Source organism: Engystomops pustulosus, chromosome 8, assembly GCF_040894005.1.
Source record: "Engystomops pustulosus chromosome 8, aEngPut4.maternal, whole genome shotgun sequence".
Classification (NCBI taxonomy): Eukaryota; Metazoa; Chordata; class Amphibia; order Anura; family Leptodactylidae; genus Engystomops; species Engystomops pustulosus.
The window spans coordinates 42,982,534-43,000,728 of record NC_092418.1 but is presented as its reverse complement, the minus strand read 5'-3'; the positions used below and the strand labels follow the sequence as shown (position 1 = coordinate 43,000,728).

The 18,195-nt window shown below is 37.5% G+C and overlaps 1 protein-coding gene across 8 annotated transcripts in view; it reads left to right on the top strand.

Annotated features, from left to right (window-relative positions):
* RBFOX1 (RNA binding fox-1 homolog 1) overlaps window positions 1-18,195 on the top strand; it is a 432,857-nt gene that overhangs the window by 175,277 nt on the left and 239,385 nt on the right. The window contains exon 1 of one of the 8 annotated variants that reach the window (XM_072120781.1): window positions 3,004-3,199. The exons of the other annotated variants lie outside the window; for them this stretch is intronic. The gene's annotated coding sequence lies outside the window, so the exon portion shown is untranslated. Of the gene's footprint in view, window positions 1-3,003; window positions 3,200-18,195 lie in introns of those variants that run through there. 8 annotated transcript variants of the gene reach the window in all.

The window sequence follows — 18,195 nt, the reverse complement described above, 5'->3', positions numbered from 1 at the left end:
GTGGACCAGCTAGTGTATGGGGTTGTCTGTACCCATCAAAATAGATGTTTGAGGAAAGAAGGATGAAACATTTTGGATTTCACCATGCCCAATCCATCAAGGAAATTAAGTCAGCACTAAAGATATTGCAATTGACTTAATCATTCCCATTAGAAACACATTCACACTTGGCCTGGTTGAGTGTGCATGTGTTAAGGAGTTGGCTCTAAACCTACTTTTGAATGGTTTTAGTCTGATGAATAACCACTGACCTTTATTTTTAGCCTAGACATTTTTTTGTTTTGTTCTATCCGGAAAAGCTCTGTACACTTCAATTATTTAGAGCATAATTATCCGTATATTGCTCTTAATTAACTTTAGATAATGTGATCATTCATTCCCAGGCTGCTGTATGACTTATTGTAAAATCTATAGGAAAAGTAATTAATGCCATGAATATTAAAAGAAGAGGTTTCTATATATTCTGTACCGTTATATTTTATTTATTTATTTCTTATTAGATTTCAATTGCACTTGTTGCATTGAATTTCTCTTTTATTATCTTCTCTTTGCAGTGGTCAAGGCCTGTGATCAGTAATTTTTTTGTTCTATTTTCTTTTGTTATCTTGAACAGATGAGGAATATGAACAAAGATATGAGCCTTACAGCTAAGCAAACATGAATCCCATGTCCATTTGGCAAATTTCAATAATATATGCAATATGAATGTATTCAAAGTGCAATAATGGGCCATTTTACAAGGTATTATTAAAAAAAAATAATATGGGTAGATTTGTTCTGTAACATTAGACAAATGCTAACATCCCAATAATGTTTTTTCCAATGGGTTAAAACATGAAAAATTTTAAAAAAAGTAGGTAGATAACCAATGGCAAATTTTTATCCTCATGTAATGTGAAGAGCTTGGTGGTCTGGTTGAGTTTCTTTGTTGTTGGTGTTTTGTTATTTATTTTATATGTTAAAAATTTTAGGGTTTGAGCCTCATATAATGGCGAGAATAAGGTAAATTGTGAAATTGTACCGTGAAATACTTTTTTCCACCTTTTTGAGCCGGAAATGATATAAATCTTGACTGATCCTTGGGGGATTTTTTTTACAATTATTTCCCTGCATAAGAAATGCCATCGTTATCATTTTCAGTTGTAATCATATTAAAAATCTTAATCTATCACGTCATCAGAATTGATTTAGCTGTCGGAGCAATCCCGTTGTTTAACAATTATTCTTTTGCTCATCCTACTGGGTTTCTTGATAGTTGACAACAGTCACTGGGAGCACATATCCTTTCTGCTTGATTCAAAAGGATACAGTATATCTTGTTCTCCATGCAGGGTCATGCTGATTCAGCCTTGCAGTGCTTTGTACATGGGGAGAAGAGGATTACTTATCAAAGTGTTCCAGCTGCAAAACTGGGATAATACATAAGCAAACACAGGGGGGGATTCATTAAACTTTGTTAAGGGTTAACTTGGCTGTTCAGACTGCAACTTTGATTCAGGTCATTGGTCCAGGTCAATAGAAAATCTTAAGCTGTGGTGGATCTAAACTCCTCTCCGTGCAGTTTAGTGCCCATTAGTGGAGCCTTTGTTAAAATGAGCGACAGCTCAAAAGTTTAGTTTAACCCTAGATCTTAATAATGGCTCGTGCCTTATACTAGGTACCTGCTGATCTGTATGTAGACAAACCGCTGGGCAAAGCCATTCATTCCAAGGCAATCAAGACAAATGCCTCTGAGAAGCTTTCCACCAGCTGCGCAGCCATGCGGGCATTTGCAGGTCGTTGTTCTAGCCACATGAATGTAAAAATGGGCCCCAAGAGCTGACATTTCCTGCACTAATGAATGGAGGGATACAATGTAGCCTTATCCATTCCACTGGGTTAAGCACACAAATATAACATGTTCTTTGGTTCTACATTACTGATACTTTTAGTGTCTATGGACGTTTTAGTATGTTTTACGCAACGGTTCAATTGGGAGCAATGAAGACTTTGCATAAATAATATTAACCCTGAAGGGTTAAGCTGTAAAGTGCATTCCGGTCTTGTGAGAATGGAGCATCACTGAAATATTTATAATAAAAACTAAAACCATAAATAGAAGACACGATTAACCCTTTTAAGACCGGCATAGTGCACTATCGTATTGTATATATATTTTTGAATACATTCATTAATCTACTGCCTTGAGATACAGGTAACAACAAGACTGGTAATTCCCATTAAGTCCAGACGTCATCTGTTTACACCACTGTCTTTCTTGCTGCGGATTTGTCTAGAGCCAGTATTTCCCATAAATCACATAAGCTCTGTAATATAAAATGTCCCCTAAAAGAGAAGAAAAAGATGCACTTATTCAGATGCCTTCTCTATTGTACTGTCCACCTACCTCCCCCTCCCTTTCTATGTAAGGGTATCATACTGACAAAATTGTCTTTACTATCAGCAGCCTGTTAGGTTGCTTTCACAGACAAAACCCTATTGTTTTAGATTTTCTTTCATATCATGTAGGTGTCTATGCCATGCCACCCACACAGTAAAGCAAGTGAGCTGTGAAATATATTCATTGTTAGAGTACAGGGGAAATGGAGGCAAGCAATCGGCAGTAATAATGTACGACAGCGATGGGAGGCTGGCAACATTACCTGCATTATTTCGGTTGCCTTTTTCATTATAGGTTTGGGAAATAGGCAGCAATTCGATTATGGTATGATTTGGGATGGAATTGCTTGCCGTTCACTGACCCTGTCACAGGGGTATCAAATGGGAAATCAGCTCAAATAAAGTTTATAGTGCATTAACTGGACAAAAGCATTGCCTAGCCCGAGAGCAGGGTTTTTCATCTTCCAGGGTTTTGTAACTGCTTCACAGATATACAGTATTTGTACCTTTAGGCAAAAAACGAAGGATTGGCTGTGATGTATAGGAATGAGCACAGTCGGCCAATGATGTCTGCTCCCCTCCCCTACCCATGTGCAAATCTCAGCTCCTCTCGAGCTTGTGAGAAGCAGCATGATTAATAACACTGAGAGAACCTGCCTGTTGGATTATTAATTTCCCATCCCTCTTTCTTTCTCTTGCGCCTTCCACTGATGCTTTTTTTAATGCTTTTTGTCTTCCTTTTTTTGCATGGAGCTACCTAGTAGCCACTAGCACTGTCTCGTGGCTAGCCAACCTCGCAAGAGGCACACTTCACAGTGGGGTGAGTTTGTATATTTAATGTAAGCAATTTTAGCCATAAAGGGGAAGCGTTAAATGCTTGATCACAGTTGCCGTCGCCTTCACGTGCTGTAACAACTGTTAAGAATGACCTACAAAGCAGGTGGAATAGAACTGCATTGGCAGCCTGACAATATTCTACTCAGCTGCAATGAGTCCAGTACATTGCTTGTAGAATAGAATGAAAAATGTTGCCATTTCAGCGAGTTTCATGTGTCCCCTTTGAAGTCTTTATTTCAATGAGGGGGGACAAATTGAAAGGCATTGGGACTTTGTGGTGAGTAATTGCACAAGCTGTGATTGTTGCTGCAATTCAGCCTCATTATATTAGACGCGGTTGTGTCTGCATCAAGGTTACAATTACATATACATAAATCCTTGTGTTTGTTTATGGCTGTGCAGGAAGGGAATCTGAATAGTGGATGGTCTGTGTTTGTTTGTAATGGAAAGAGCATTTATACTACATGGCTGTTTTTTTTTTCTTATATCAGTCTGTTGTGATTGGCTGACCTGGTCATGTGTCCAGCCGTACAAAAAGTGGTTCCCAATTGGCACGCCATTGGGCTAGGCAATGTAATGGGTGTGTCTGTAAACTTCAGTAGAGCAAATGGAGTAGCCTCTTAATTGGAGCATCTTACTGTATACTAGATATATGTGTGAATATATAATATATAACCATAGGCAGATATACATTATATATATATATATATATATATATATATATATATATATAATTTATTTTTTTACTGTACTAATTTGTGATTTCCACCGCTTTACTGTAATTTTCCGGATGCTTCTATAGAATTGCTCACTAAAACAGACCTCTATATTAGGGCACCCATCTGTCTTTATAACGTAAGGCTAATAAGTATCATTTTATTACCAACCTGTATGTGAACACTAATTTTAATACCAATGCCATTTTGGGCATTGGAAATAAATTATGCATGAACAACTTATAATAATATTTAGTAATTGCATAGAGATGGCAAAGAGACATCAGGTGACTCTCATTGCCCAATAAGCTTAACGATGCACTATTATACACATGGCCTTTCATACAGCTGCCTGACATTGGGGGTGGTGTTCTTTTGCGATGCTATTGGGTAATGTTGTTATAATATTCTACCCTTGAATTTACTGTTTTCTGGAAAATGTTTATATTGTTATACACCACATTTATTACATTCAGAACACTTTACGCTGTCGATCACTAATATACAACTTATACACCTAAAAACAGGTTACAGTTTTTGTAAGCAAATAATTTGCTAATTCTTTATGGAGAAGCTACACAAAATAAGTCTACATAGGCTGTGCTTGTATCAGAAGCATAGAAGTCATGATGTAGTTTAACCAGAAGTCGACAAATAATACACCCACCCCTTTCCCTACAGCTGCTGTTCCCAAATTTTGAAACAAAAGTGAAAATTGGTATATATTAGTACATTTTATCTATACACCCTCAAGAGATAGGGGCCCAAAAAGCCAAGCGCACATGCTGGTCCCGCGAACGGTGTTAGATTTTACAAAGAAGCTTAACAAAGTACATATTAGTATATACACACAATGAATAAATGCCAATATACATATATATCCACACTATAATGAAGGCAATTCATAGACATGTACCGGAAATATACAGATACCATACATACACACACATAGCCATAACCTCACATAACACAGATAAATATGCATCTATATAGCTCACAGACATGCACACACATATTCATTAAGATATATACACATATAAAAACTTAAGCATAGCATTGTACATACATACACAAAATAATAAATCTGCAAACACACACACACATATACACACTGTACGTACTTTCATACTTACAAATCTATACAGCAGTAAAAACATAACCATATGCTGCACTACTGTAAATGACATACAGACATATAATGGGTGTGTATATATAGGCACAAACCAAATATATACAAAGTCATATATGCACATACATGTGCATAGTACATACATGAATTCATACACATAAACACACAGATATATGTTGTATATCACTGGCTCGCGTATTCCACAACCACACCATTGTCAAGTATAGACGCGATTAGGTACAGTAAGAACCTGAGTGAGAGGACATTGTGTGGCCAATGTCTGTATTTAGATGGAGGGAGCCAGGTTTTTACAAGGTAAATACTGCTTTCCCGTACAACGTTTTACTATACTTAGCCCATCAAGCTGTTGATCCATTAATAACACTACAGATCATTTCTGCCTTTTTCCTCCTGTAGCTGTGTTTTCACAGTTGTTTTTCCCACTTCTCCTGGCAATCTCACTTCAGCTAATATACAATTAATGTTTATTAAAAGCAGATTTGCTATCAGGGATAATACAGGAGCTATTCAACTTTAATTGCCGAGAAGGATATTTTTGGCAATCGCTGAAGAACAATTATTTTCACGGGAGCAAACAAGCTTGTCGGTGGCTTTTGTTCCTCTCATCGAGATAAATAAATAAGTTATTAAGAAATAATAGAAATTGAGCAGTAATTGTTGTCGTGTAGGTCTTCATCACCAAGCAACTTGTAGCAGGATCTCATTGGGCAGGGGAATGTGAAGAGTTAACACCGTGAGCAACTTGCACTGCTTGTCTTAGATTATGCCTGCAAAAGAAGATAGAAATATAATTTGGGCCTGATAGGGTTAATACAAGCAGAAGCTAAGACAAGTTTTTTTCTCCCTTAGTCTGAATCATAAGTAGGAGTAGAGAAGTAACACTGGTGATATGGCTGTTGGCTGTCATTGATTAAGCACATATTGGCTCCCGCCACCCCCTCCGCTTGTGTTTTATTTCTTTTTTTTCCCCTCTAACTTGATTGGTTACTGCACATTAGAGCAAAAATATTTAACCAATTTGATGCCAAATCTATGTAAGAAAAAAAAATTGGAATTCGGCAACAATTTAAAAAATGTTTAACGACAAAGGAGTATATACAGTTCCCTCTCCTGCTTAGGCAACTCAGCACATACAGTATACTAAAAGATGCCATAAAACCTATGAATAATGAATACTAATGCATCTATTACTGACGAGTTAAAATCTTTGGATTGCTTGGCCTAAAAAAATGCTTATGAAGCTATTTATGCAGAAATACTAAAGAGCAAATAATGTAAACGGGAAATAGGCTGAATGGGGAAGGTGTAGTGGAATACCTCAGCTGTTGTACGAGCTGCTGTTTGATCTTTCTGCTTTTTAATGAGTCTCTGACTCTGAAGGTTTTGAGGACAGAAGGGTTGATCAAAAGCATAATACATGGCATTATCATAAGACGCTAGAAAGGCGCATCTGCAGTCATTTTCCTTCATGAGCCAGAAGAGAAAACATAGGAGATACAGGAATTACACTAATATAGATAAACCAAGAATATTTCTCAATATCTGATTGTCTACACTAAAAACAGAGGCAGCCATTTTCCGGCATGAAGCATATTAATTCCCTTGGTAAAGCTCTCTAGTCATTGAGAAAATGCCATATCCAGCCCCAGAAGTGGTGACCTCAAGTGACAAGATGTCTTCCATACTGCATAACTCAGCCACTCGTTGGTGTACTATGTACATGCAGCCTAGGAAGCTTTTGTTATATAATTTTTTCTTCTTCGTGGTCCACAACAGATCATGAGTTGTACACAATAGGGGAGAGTTATTAGTGCTCCTATGACAGTTTTCTGGTATAGAAACGCCCCGAGATAACCGCAATTTCTTGAGCGCTGCAAGAAATTGCCGTTATGCTGCAACTAAGCCACCTCCATGTCATGTGGCCAAGGAGGAAGGTGTGGAAGTGGGGCAGCCATTGGTTATGCTCCATGCCTGTGCACTTGAGAAAGCCTGGTAATAGTCCCCACTGAATGTATGCAGGTTGTCATGTAAATGTTCTCCAAGTTGGACCATAGCCACCTGAAGGATACATCAAGAGTCTAAGCTTCTTGATGTATATGCCTCAGTGGGTGAGGGTGGGCCTTTATCATACCGTTCACACAGAAAGAGCCATAGTTATGATAAATGTTCCACATTGTAAATTATGTTACAACATCATGAATTCAGAGCCATTATGGTAGTCCAAAGAGTGTTCCCTCACTGATAGTAGCGATCAATGTTTATTATAATAAGTCCATGGTCAGATTCTACATTGGGTAGAGTCCATAATGAAGTGAGTGATGTGTCAAGTAAAAAGCTGACTGGGACCTCTTGGGCTGTCCTTGGTCCTGTGGCCTCCAAGGACATGGGATAAGGCCTGTACAAAAAGTCCAATTCATCAAGCATTATTGGCATATCCTTTAAACAGTCCAGCAATCTCTGTTGTGGGAATATTCCTGTTGGGACATCTCCATCCATGTTTATATTCTTAATGAATCGATAGAATTGCCATTGGAAGAACAAACAAAATAGATTGGACTGTAATGCAAAAATGTGTTAATAATTTTCACAGTATTTTTCTACGATATGCAGTATAAACATGACTCGCCTTGAAAGGTTAACCTTAAAAAAGTTAATGTAGGCTTTTTTTTTCAACCAGTCAATTTTATGAAATTGAGACTAATCTGTAAAGTAACGGATTATCTATGGATTATAATGGATTATCATGTGCTATGTGTAACTCACAGTTGAGAGACTCAGTGTTTGATACCTTTCTTCCTGCAGTATGTATAGTGCATAAAGTAATAAAAGTAGCTAGAAATACCACGACTAGGGGTACACTGCAGACTTTAATTTATTTTTATTTAACATAATAGCAATCAATCCCTTTGGGAATAATTGTATTAGTTTGATATTTTTTTGAATGTACCAAAGACAGGGAATGTCATAAAATAAAAATTAAGTTATACCAACCTGGTAAATCTCCAATCATTCCAGTGCCACCTCTTCATTGGCTCTTACCAATTTTGTTGACCCTAACCTACTGCACTGGAAAATGGCTGAGGCAAATGATTTGCTGCAGTTGTGGACCAATGGGGGAGTAGTACTAAAGTAGGATCAAGAATCATGATTTGGACTATTGAGGCCTATTGAGGCCTTTTGGACCACCTTGCTCTGCCCTCTCCAAAGTGGACAGAGCAAGGTGGCCCAAAAGGACGCCTTGTTCAGCCAGATTTACTATACCTTTCTAGCGCAAGTTGTAGCTGTAATCTACACTAGCCCAGGACTGGAGTAGTTTTAAATTCCGGTTATGTCTATCAACATATTTTATTTCCTTTTCTAATACAGACGGCCCCCTACTTAAGTATACGACCCCTAGTTAAAGACGGACCCCTTTACCCACTGTTATCTTTGGTCAAGCTCTCTGGTAGCTGTAATACAACCCCAGATTGCAATGATTAGCTGTAATGTGTCATTAATGAAGTTTTATTGAAAATTTATTAAAAAAAATTGAAACTCCAATTGTCACAGGGGCAAAAAAAATTTGGTCTGGAGCTACAATTATAAAATAAACAGTTTCGACTTACATACAAATACAACTTAAGAACAAACCTATGGAGCCTATCTTGTACATGATGCCCCTGCCAACTTTCAATGCACCCCCTCAATATATATGGCCTTGATTCCTTATTATAAAGCGTAGTAATGTAATATTAGGCTTAGACATACTACTTGTAGAACTAGTCAGCCACTGCCTATAACTAGTCCCATAAATACAATGTACTTCATTTCCCACTGCTCCCACTATCATAAACCAATCTCAATCCTGCCCTCCGGCTCCACACTGGAGTTCAATGATAAGAGGACGTCACTACATGTTGACATCTTTCATGAGCACAAGGGTGAAGCTATTTTACTTCTTCTCAACTGCCAGGCCGATCCTTGTCTCTTTTATCTGTCAGGTTTGTAAGCTAGTGACAGTGACAGATATCATCCACCATGACCAACGTGTTCATTAAATATATAACGGCTGGAAATAATTGCGTCCTGTCTACGTAAAACATTCGTGTCACATGCCCCGGACGTTGTGGTGAAACATATGTGATGAGTAAATGTACAATTAACTCTCGCCTGTCATTTGGCTAATTATTTAAGGTACAGATGGAATGAACGCTGGCAATTTAAAGAAACAGATTTTGGCCGGCGTTTTTTTTCCTCATGACTAAAAGACTTTCTCTCCTTTTTAATGGTTATTTTTGCACTAATTTCTCAGCCCACAGCACTAATTATTCCCTTTGGCAATACTGTAAATCCACTGAGCTTTACAAGGAATAAACCATATGCATATTTTATCTGAACACAATCTATTGACTTCAGCTTCAGACAATGCTACGAGGCTGCTGGGTGTTATGACTCCAGTAGCCATTTCTGGGTTTGTAAAGGAAGTGATTATAGAGTCTGGATGGATTGAAAATTGAGCCCCTTTTCAGGCTGACATTGATCCTATGATAGTTTTCACACTTAATGCTCGCTAGCAATTTGCCTATGGTTGCAGCTTGCAGGAGGTGATTACAGGGGAGTTCTCTGTTGCTGTTTTAGGGCTCGGGAAACGGCTTGCCAGACAGAGGCAAGTGAATCGATGCTGTTTTTTCTATTAGCTCAACACCTCCTAACACATTAGGCTCACAGTTATCTAATAACTGAGAAACACCACTAATGCAGCTGTACATGTACAATTCTAAGCAAATGGGTATTATAAAAATATCCAGCAGAGTATATGATAGCTCACATTCCACTTTCTGTAGACCCGCACTGAATATATTTGCTATTTACAGCATTTTCGAAATTCCTTGATTATTGGAATGTGTTATGTTAAGTGTTGTGATGTTAAATGCTTTTACGTTAAGAAATATCTACCTTTTGTATTCACGCCAATCATCAGCCTGTGTGTACAGTCTCACACTACGTATGCCTGAATGTTGCGCTATTACCGGAGTAGTCAATGAAAGTGGAAATCACATGGAAAAACATATGGGTTCAATGTTAGATTTAGCAGGTAATTGTAGGTCAATACCTGGGGAGTTTTGCCCTTTTCACAATAACATATTTTTTTTCTGAATTGCTGTGTAAATTAGAAAGCTTATGGACAGAACACTACAAGTGTATGGGCCAATGCACACGTCTGATTTTCAGTATAGATTGTCAGTCTGTGCAGAGAAAATCGCAATGCTCCAGTCCTTGCGCAAGACTTTGAAAATCGGGCGATAATAGCGAACCTATTGGATCGTACTGACACATGAAATTGATAAAAAAAATCTTCTGAAAAATTATTAACGTTAGTTTTCATCATTCATGTGCAAAGGGGCGTATGCTTCAGTAAATTTCACAGTAAATTTTTGTCAAGTATAACAATTGTGTTACACTGATTTTACAGCACTGTGGATTTCACCCTAGACCCATTTCCATCCTCTGTGGACATTTAAGCTTAGCACAGGACATATTACGCTGTGGGTTTTAGTTGGAGAATGTGGAAGGGATGTGGTTTGTGCTTCTGCTGAAGACTGCAATGTGTTAGCCTCTGGCAAGTTTGCAGGGGAAAATCTGCCAGTGTGTCTACATCCTAAAGGCCAATGCAAATTGCAATATGGAGTCAGGAAAACACAACAGTTTGTGGGATGGCTGCACTTTCAGGACAAACCAAGGCTTGGCTGAAGTTTGCTCACTGTATAGTCAGGGTTGTATCAGTGGAGAAGATCGCATCCCAGGTCTAGGCGCATTAGATGGCATTTGCCAATAAGAAGAAAGTTAGTTATAGGTCTAATACAGATTTGGATGAATAAACACCTCATATCCTGGTGATCTGGGATCCTCTTTGTCCGACAGTGCCTGCATCATGCTGTATGGCACAGTAGATTTTAAGCAGGGTTTAGTTCATTTGAGCCACGATCGGTCTGGGAAATGCCATTGCACATGTTTTTGACATGCCCATGCCCCTTTGAATAGATCTGTAGGTTTGGTGCACACAGCATAATTGTGGAAAACATCCCATTTTTCATGAAGTCTTTGTATCAGGTTACTAGAGGCAATAGACTACGGGAGATGGATGCCATTGTATTGCATCTATCCCCAACCTCTGCTTAATGGAGATTTTGGGTGTTCCCTTGGTGTTGTAACTTTCCATGAATGGAAAATACATCACAATATAGACACCATGAATGTCCACAGCAGCAAATCACCTGTGGTCATTGTCCACTTCTCTTCTGACAGTGGGGGATGGGCTGAGCAAGAAGATTTATCCCATTGTAAGTACATGTAGTGTAAGTACAATGTCTAGGTGCATATTTTAAGCTGAATTCAGTGATTAATCCCCCTAATTGATTTTCCATAGCCACGAGGTGGTTAATACACTTTTTTGTGTAGGGAAAGGTAAGAAGCTCTGGAAGCTGGTTAGATTTTACAATGAGAAAAAGCCCCATGTGGTCACAATGCTGCTACCTCTGCTACAGAGAGAGTTGCAGGATCCCGGCTCTGCTGACAAAGTGCTGCAATGCAGCAATGGCTACAGTAATGCTATACCAATCTGTGCACACATCCACTCTTTATTTATTAATGTCTGATTGATTGATCTGTGATCCGCTAGGATATCCTCAAAGATTGTCTGCTGGAAGGGCTGGTGGATTAGATTTGCTGTGGTGACCTGACTAATGATCCCAAACAAGTGAAATTTGTAGGAGCCTCCAGGTGATGCAATGTCGGATGTTAGTAACTTGATGTTGTTGGCAGAACATATTTTATTCACTAAAGTGGGGGCAACATGCTAAAATATTCAACAATTGAGATAAGAGAGAATTACATTGCCAGCCATTGCATCTGTACTATAGTCTGTTGCAGTATAGTATATGGTTGTATGTATAGAAGAGATACATTTTGTATTTTTGCACATTTTAAGATCATTCTACTAATGGTGCCCCCCCCCAAATAAAAATATATGTATATATATATATATATATATAGGCAGTATACCCGAACAGGAGCAACCGACTTACAGACAACACCTAGTTAAAGACGAACCCCTCTTCCCACTGTGACCTCTGGTGACGCTCTTTGGATGCTTTACTGTAGTCCTAGACTGCAATGATCAGCTGTAAATTGTGTGAAATGAAGCTTTATTGATAATCATTGGTCCAATTACAGCCAAAAAAAATTTAAACTACAATTGTCACTGGGGCAAAAAAAATGTTGTCTGGATCTACAATTATAAAATATTCAGTTCCGATTTACATACAAATTCAACTTAAGAACCAACCTATGGAACCTATCATGTACACAATAGGTACTGCCTAGAAAGGCAGTGGTTTTCATACACGCAGTCAACCACTAAGGCTAGAATTGACAGAAGATTGGGTATAAAAAGGTAATTCCAGTATACTGAGCATAGCACTGTTCACGTGACTATGGCTTTGTCTGCTACTGCATTTCTAACATACTAAACCCTACTCTTCTGCATGGGCTGCTATGCAGTACCAAGGACAGCAACACTCAATGTGCCCCAGTCTTACAATGCTTAGTCTAGTTCATTATTTTCCTTGTAAACTGCACATGTAAATACTTAATGGGACTTTCCAAGTATTTTGGTGTCTTCGTTTTTTGGTGGCCTCTATATTTCATGCATTTTATTGTACGTTTATTCTGATTTTGTTTCTTTTACCCAAGCAGAAGACAATTGAAAGTGCCTTCAAATAATTTTTTTTAAAGCACGAGTTTTGCCAATTATTTTTTTCTTTTGTGTCCTATAGTGTCAGACTGCAAGATCAAACGATAAGTTTGTAGGGGGTTATTTATCAGGGATTCTTTGCCTGGCAAAGAAGACATGAAATAATCACAAATGTTAGAGATCCCCGTTATGCATTCCTGCCCCGCACCGGCACACAAGTTGAAGTCAGTGAACCTTCAAAGGTGAAGGTTCGCATGTTGTGAACCTGGTGTAGAAATAAATGCTGAGCAACCTGCCATCAGATGTATCAAGAGGCAGGAGTCTCTTGATCTAATGGGCAGCGCTGGAGGGGCCGATACATTATCATACACCGACGCACCAGGGCTGACATATTATAAATAAACCCCATACTGTGTATTTTATTCTTTTTTCATAATGTTTTTCTTTAATAATTCTCAGTATGTAGAGGATTATAAAAAAAAAATATTGAAAAAAACACTGGAAAAATGCTTGTGCATAAAAAACTTGAAGATAAAAATGTACACCATAAGTAATGCTCTAAATAATGCCAGAAAATGTAGTGCAAAAGAAGCCATAAAAACTGTATTGAAAAATATGTTATTGGACAATTTTCTAGGCGTTTGTTCTCTGCATTCAGCATGAATTGACATGGATCCATTGATCTTAATGTATTCATTCCCATGTCGTTTTATTGACACAGACAATGAGTTCATAGAAGAAAAAAAATCTATTTTAGTTTGTGAATCTGTGAAATCACATTAATGCAAGTCAATGGGTGAGAGTCACAAACAGCACATGGATACCATCCACATTCTGTTGGTTTTTATGGATCCAAAACCATAAAAGGTATAGAAATTTAGTTTATGGATAATCAATATTTGACTCACATGAAAAAGAGATCAACCATGAATAATAATACACATCCATAAAATCGATAGGACCTTGAAAAACAGAAAACAGATGATGGGTGACAACAAAGCTTAGAGTCAACTTAAGTTTTGGATGGAAAAAAAAATCAGGACAAACATCTATTTTTTTTCTGAAAACATGATGTATAAGGCCATGTAAGGCCAAGGATACATGTAGAGAAATAGATTCCATAATGTGTGTACAAGGTCTTTGTTGGAAATGAACATTGGATACTTACTGTTTATGAAAAATAATAGCATTCTATTAGACTCTTTTTAATATTTATATATCACAAAATAAACAAGAATTTTCAAAACCTCAAGGATATCTGGCGGGTAACATCCATGGGAACACATTTTAATCTCTACACAAATAATGTGCCTTTAGAGACAAGAGAGCAAATCACATATGAAATGCAGTTGATTAGTAAATGCTATTTCTCCAGTACCTGTATACACATCTCTAAAGCGCAGCCTCTCCTCACACAATGGCCAGAGGCATTCAACATTGAGGGAGATTACTATACTCAGGAATATTGAATTGAAAAGCACATATTGCCAGATAAAGCCACAGACACCTGCACTGGCATCTTATTCATTTTTCCTTTCGCAGTCATAATATATTCTTTCATCAAGCTTTGCCAAGAGCGGAGACCTCTACGACTCACGACGATGCTACATTATGCCAAGTTCTGTTGACAAACACATTCACGCTACTTATCATTACTTCCAAATAGATTATTTTTTCCTTTTTTGAAATTGCCTCCATTTTATTTCCAAATCACGTCCCACCAATGTAACAGTTCCTACTATAGGCACCGTATTACTCTACTGTACCGTGTGTAGCAGTATCCAGTGTAGCGGCAACTGTCCATCCGTTTTCAGGTCTTACATGAGCCTTTTTTCACACCTTGTTTCATTGCATTGATTATTTTCAAAAATTCTATTCACACCATGGAGCCAGAAGTATAGATTTTAGGGCATGCTGTGTTTCTTACATACTGATTACGTCATATTCAATGAATCATCAAAATTTTTGCAACTCTCTGACATATTTGACTTTTCTTCTCATTTTTTACATGTGGTATAAAAACTGTAAAAGCCAAAACCACATAGACTGAGCCAAAATAGCATATGGAAACCCTAACCATACATGCTCTTTGCTCAATGTATTAAAATGTAAAACAGTTTTTCGGCATACTGATTTCCGATTCTGTTTAAAAATTAGCTGCATTATATTTATTGCTATGGGTGCAGGATTCAATATTTGACATGAAGTTGACCAGTTGAACCTGACTTACAATTGCTGTCCAGCCACACCAAAATTGCTTCCTAAAGCTTCGCCATACATGGCTATTAATGTGGTGTTTTTCCTAAAAATCTGAAAAAAATTTTCACAAAGATTTTATAACCATGAAAAATATGGTTGAAGAGATCCTGAGAAAATCTCTATAAAACTTAACAGAAGCAATACATAAAAAAAAAAAAAACTTGAAATTTGCATTCTTTTCTATGCCATACCACTTTTAGATCTTTTCTATGCCATACCACTTATACATCTTTTAGATGCCATACCACTTTTAGATCTGACAAATACGCATCACAGCTGGATTTTCTTAATCCTGCAGCAGATTCTGTAAAGGTCCCATGTACCCTAAAATTGGTTTGCATTGTAACTAGTGATGAGTGCACCCATTAGTAAGGACCCAAATCCAAACCCCCATGATTGTTAACTCTTTAAATTGGTCTGATCACCCACTGATAACATCTAGGATCTGTGCTGGCATGTGGCATCGATGTGTGCAACCAGATCCTGGGGTGGCATGTAAAGAATAACACCCACCATCGGTGCCAGCATCGATCAAGGGTGTTGCAAGTGGAGGGAAACTAACTGATTTCGGCATTCTCACTAAATTCCGGGTTTTTGTTCTATAGACCCAAACTCGCAATGTTCCGTATGAACCCGAATATTGTGTTTTGGGTTTGTTAAATACTCTCCAATTTTTAACTTAGGGCCAATGATATCTTCTGGAATGACCTAGGCTTTTAATGGTTTGCTATCCAGTACTAAAGCACCACTTCACAAAAATACAATTGCTTCCACAGTGTCAGAGATTTCCTCACCTTACAAAAATGGTGACTCCTTTAATCCAGCACTGGCCATTTATGCTCTAAATTTGTAATTTCTATATCCACACTTGAGGTCTGCATTCCAGAGATTATCTAGAGCTATTCCCATTTATAGACATTAACATATCTTTTCTATGCTCGCCTTTATAATATGACCTGTATATTTGCTATATACCCTATAAGCTAAATCCCTTTATTTAATATGTTTTCCTTCTTTCCATGGAATAGTCACGCAGATTGTGAATGTAAATTGAATTCCTATTGAAACCATAAGCCAGTTGCAGCAAATAGAAAGTAATTAGATGATCCAAGTACATAATAAATGAGATACTACTTTGACAGCTTGCATTGTACTGGCAGACTGACATGATATCAGTAATGTATGTAGAAAAACAGACGTGTAAGCATATGGTTTGTAAGAAAAAAGATAAAAACATATAAAAAAAGGTATCAAGCGTATACAATTTCTTGTGCAAATAATGTTTAACATCAAATCTCAGGCAGCAGCGTTGTAGCCAAGAATGTTCTCAGAACCTCCAGCTTCCACGTACTATGCTACATGGAGATGCTATGAAAGAAATGTATGGGATATCTGGGTAATGGGGGGCAAGGTGCGTCAGGGAGCTCTACATCCGTTGCAGTGTTCTATCTATTTACTTTCATTCCTTCTTTGGAAACTTCGTGCAGCAATTAATTTTAATTTTAATTGCTTCGGAAGCAACCATCTTGTGATCAGATTTTGCTTCTTCTACATGATAGGCATATTCAGGTCAGCCCTTATACATTCTTTACTTGTCTATTTTGAGAATTTACGTGTTTATGAAGCATAAATAGAGAAAGCAAATTTCTTGATGCACAGAAGATATTGTGTTTGGCTTTATTCGATTATTATCCTACTATTGAAGGTCTTTCCACAAAACCGCTGCCTGAAATTTATATTGATAGTTACATTAAATGTCGAAAATATCAACATGCCAAAGCCTGTCCTATCACCACAATGAATGAATGTCAGTCAAGTATTTCTTGTCTGTCTATTATGTTTTACCAATCTAAGTCTAAAGTATTTAGGCAACTCAAAGCTGCCCATGAATCTTTATTAACTGCTTTTTCTTCTTTCCACCTACCAAAAACACATTTTTTCTACGAGAGAGGAAGACCTATGCTACTGGTGGCTTATCTCCATAATCTCCATTATCTCTATAAAATTCAATGTTCCCAATAATACCTTCTTCTGAAATAATTTTTTCGAGGGAGAATCTAAGGGTCCCAATACCCATAAAATAGTCAACTGGTCCTGTTTTTTGTTATTTGTATGAATAGAATATTCTGGGGTCCCTATAGGCTGGGGATGATATATCATGTTTCATTGTTTAGGCATATATACCGTAGGAGGATGTCCACATATATTCTTCAGGTGTTAGCTACATTATAGTCTGATTTATTCAAGTACTGATCTAATGTATAATTTGTCTTCTGTATTGTCTCTTCATTTTAGTCATTCAATCATAATTTTGTACATCTGGATCTCTTTATTCATAGTCACAGTTTTTAGCAGAAAAAAATTGAGATTTGTGAACAGTTTCATCCCAACTAAGAGCAGAGAACTTACATTTTTCATGTCTACCGAAACACCTGAGATCTCATTAGAGAAATTGTATTTCTACATTCAGGAGAGCAGACCATAATATCCCATTTAATGTTTCTTACTATGCTAAAATTCCACACTTTCCAGCATGAGTCACTTTTCCTGCACAGCAGATTTGTTTCTAAAACTTTGAGTGAGCCTTCCACCCAGCAATTAAAAAGTTAGACTTCATGTAAGAATTTGGAGGTCATTTCGAAACATAAAAGTCACACCATGAGCTCCATTATTTTAATTCTTTACCTATTTATGAGTGGTGCAGCCCTAATCCTATAGACACAACCTTTGTATTATATCGGCTTCCTTTCCCTTTGTTGCTCACTTGTAAATGCTTACCTATACCATGAACAAATGCTTACTTTAATCCCATTTCTGTCAATTTCTTCATGGAGATCTTAAAAAAATATTTTGTAACCTGTTAATATAACATGATTTTCACAATGCAACTATTTCCACTATCCGGGCATATTGGAAGTACCGGCCAGATCAAGCCAAGGTGTAGATTAAGACTGCCCTGGGCCATGGCTGTATGAAACTGTCTAATTTTTAAAATATTTTTACATTTACTGCCTACACGTGGTACCAGCACTAAGATTCTTGGAAAAGGAAGTGGAGTCCCTTAATTGGCTTTCAGATCTGCAATTTCAAGACCTCTGCAGGACATTCAAAATCCTGGAAGG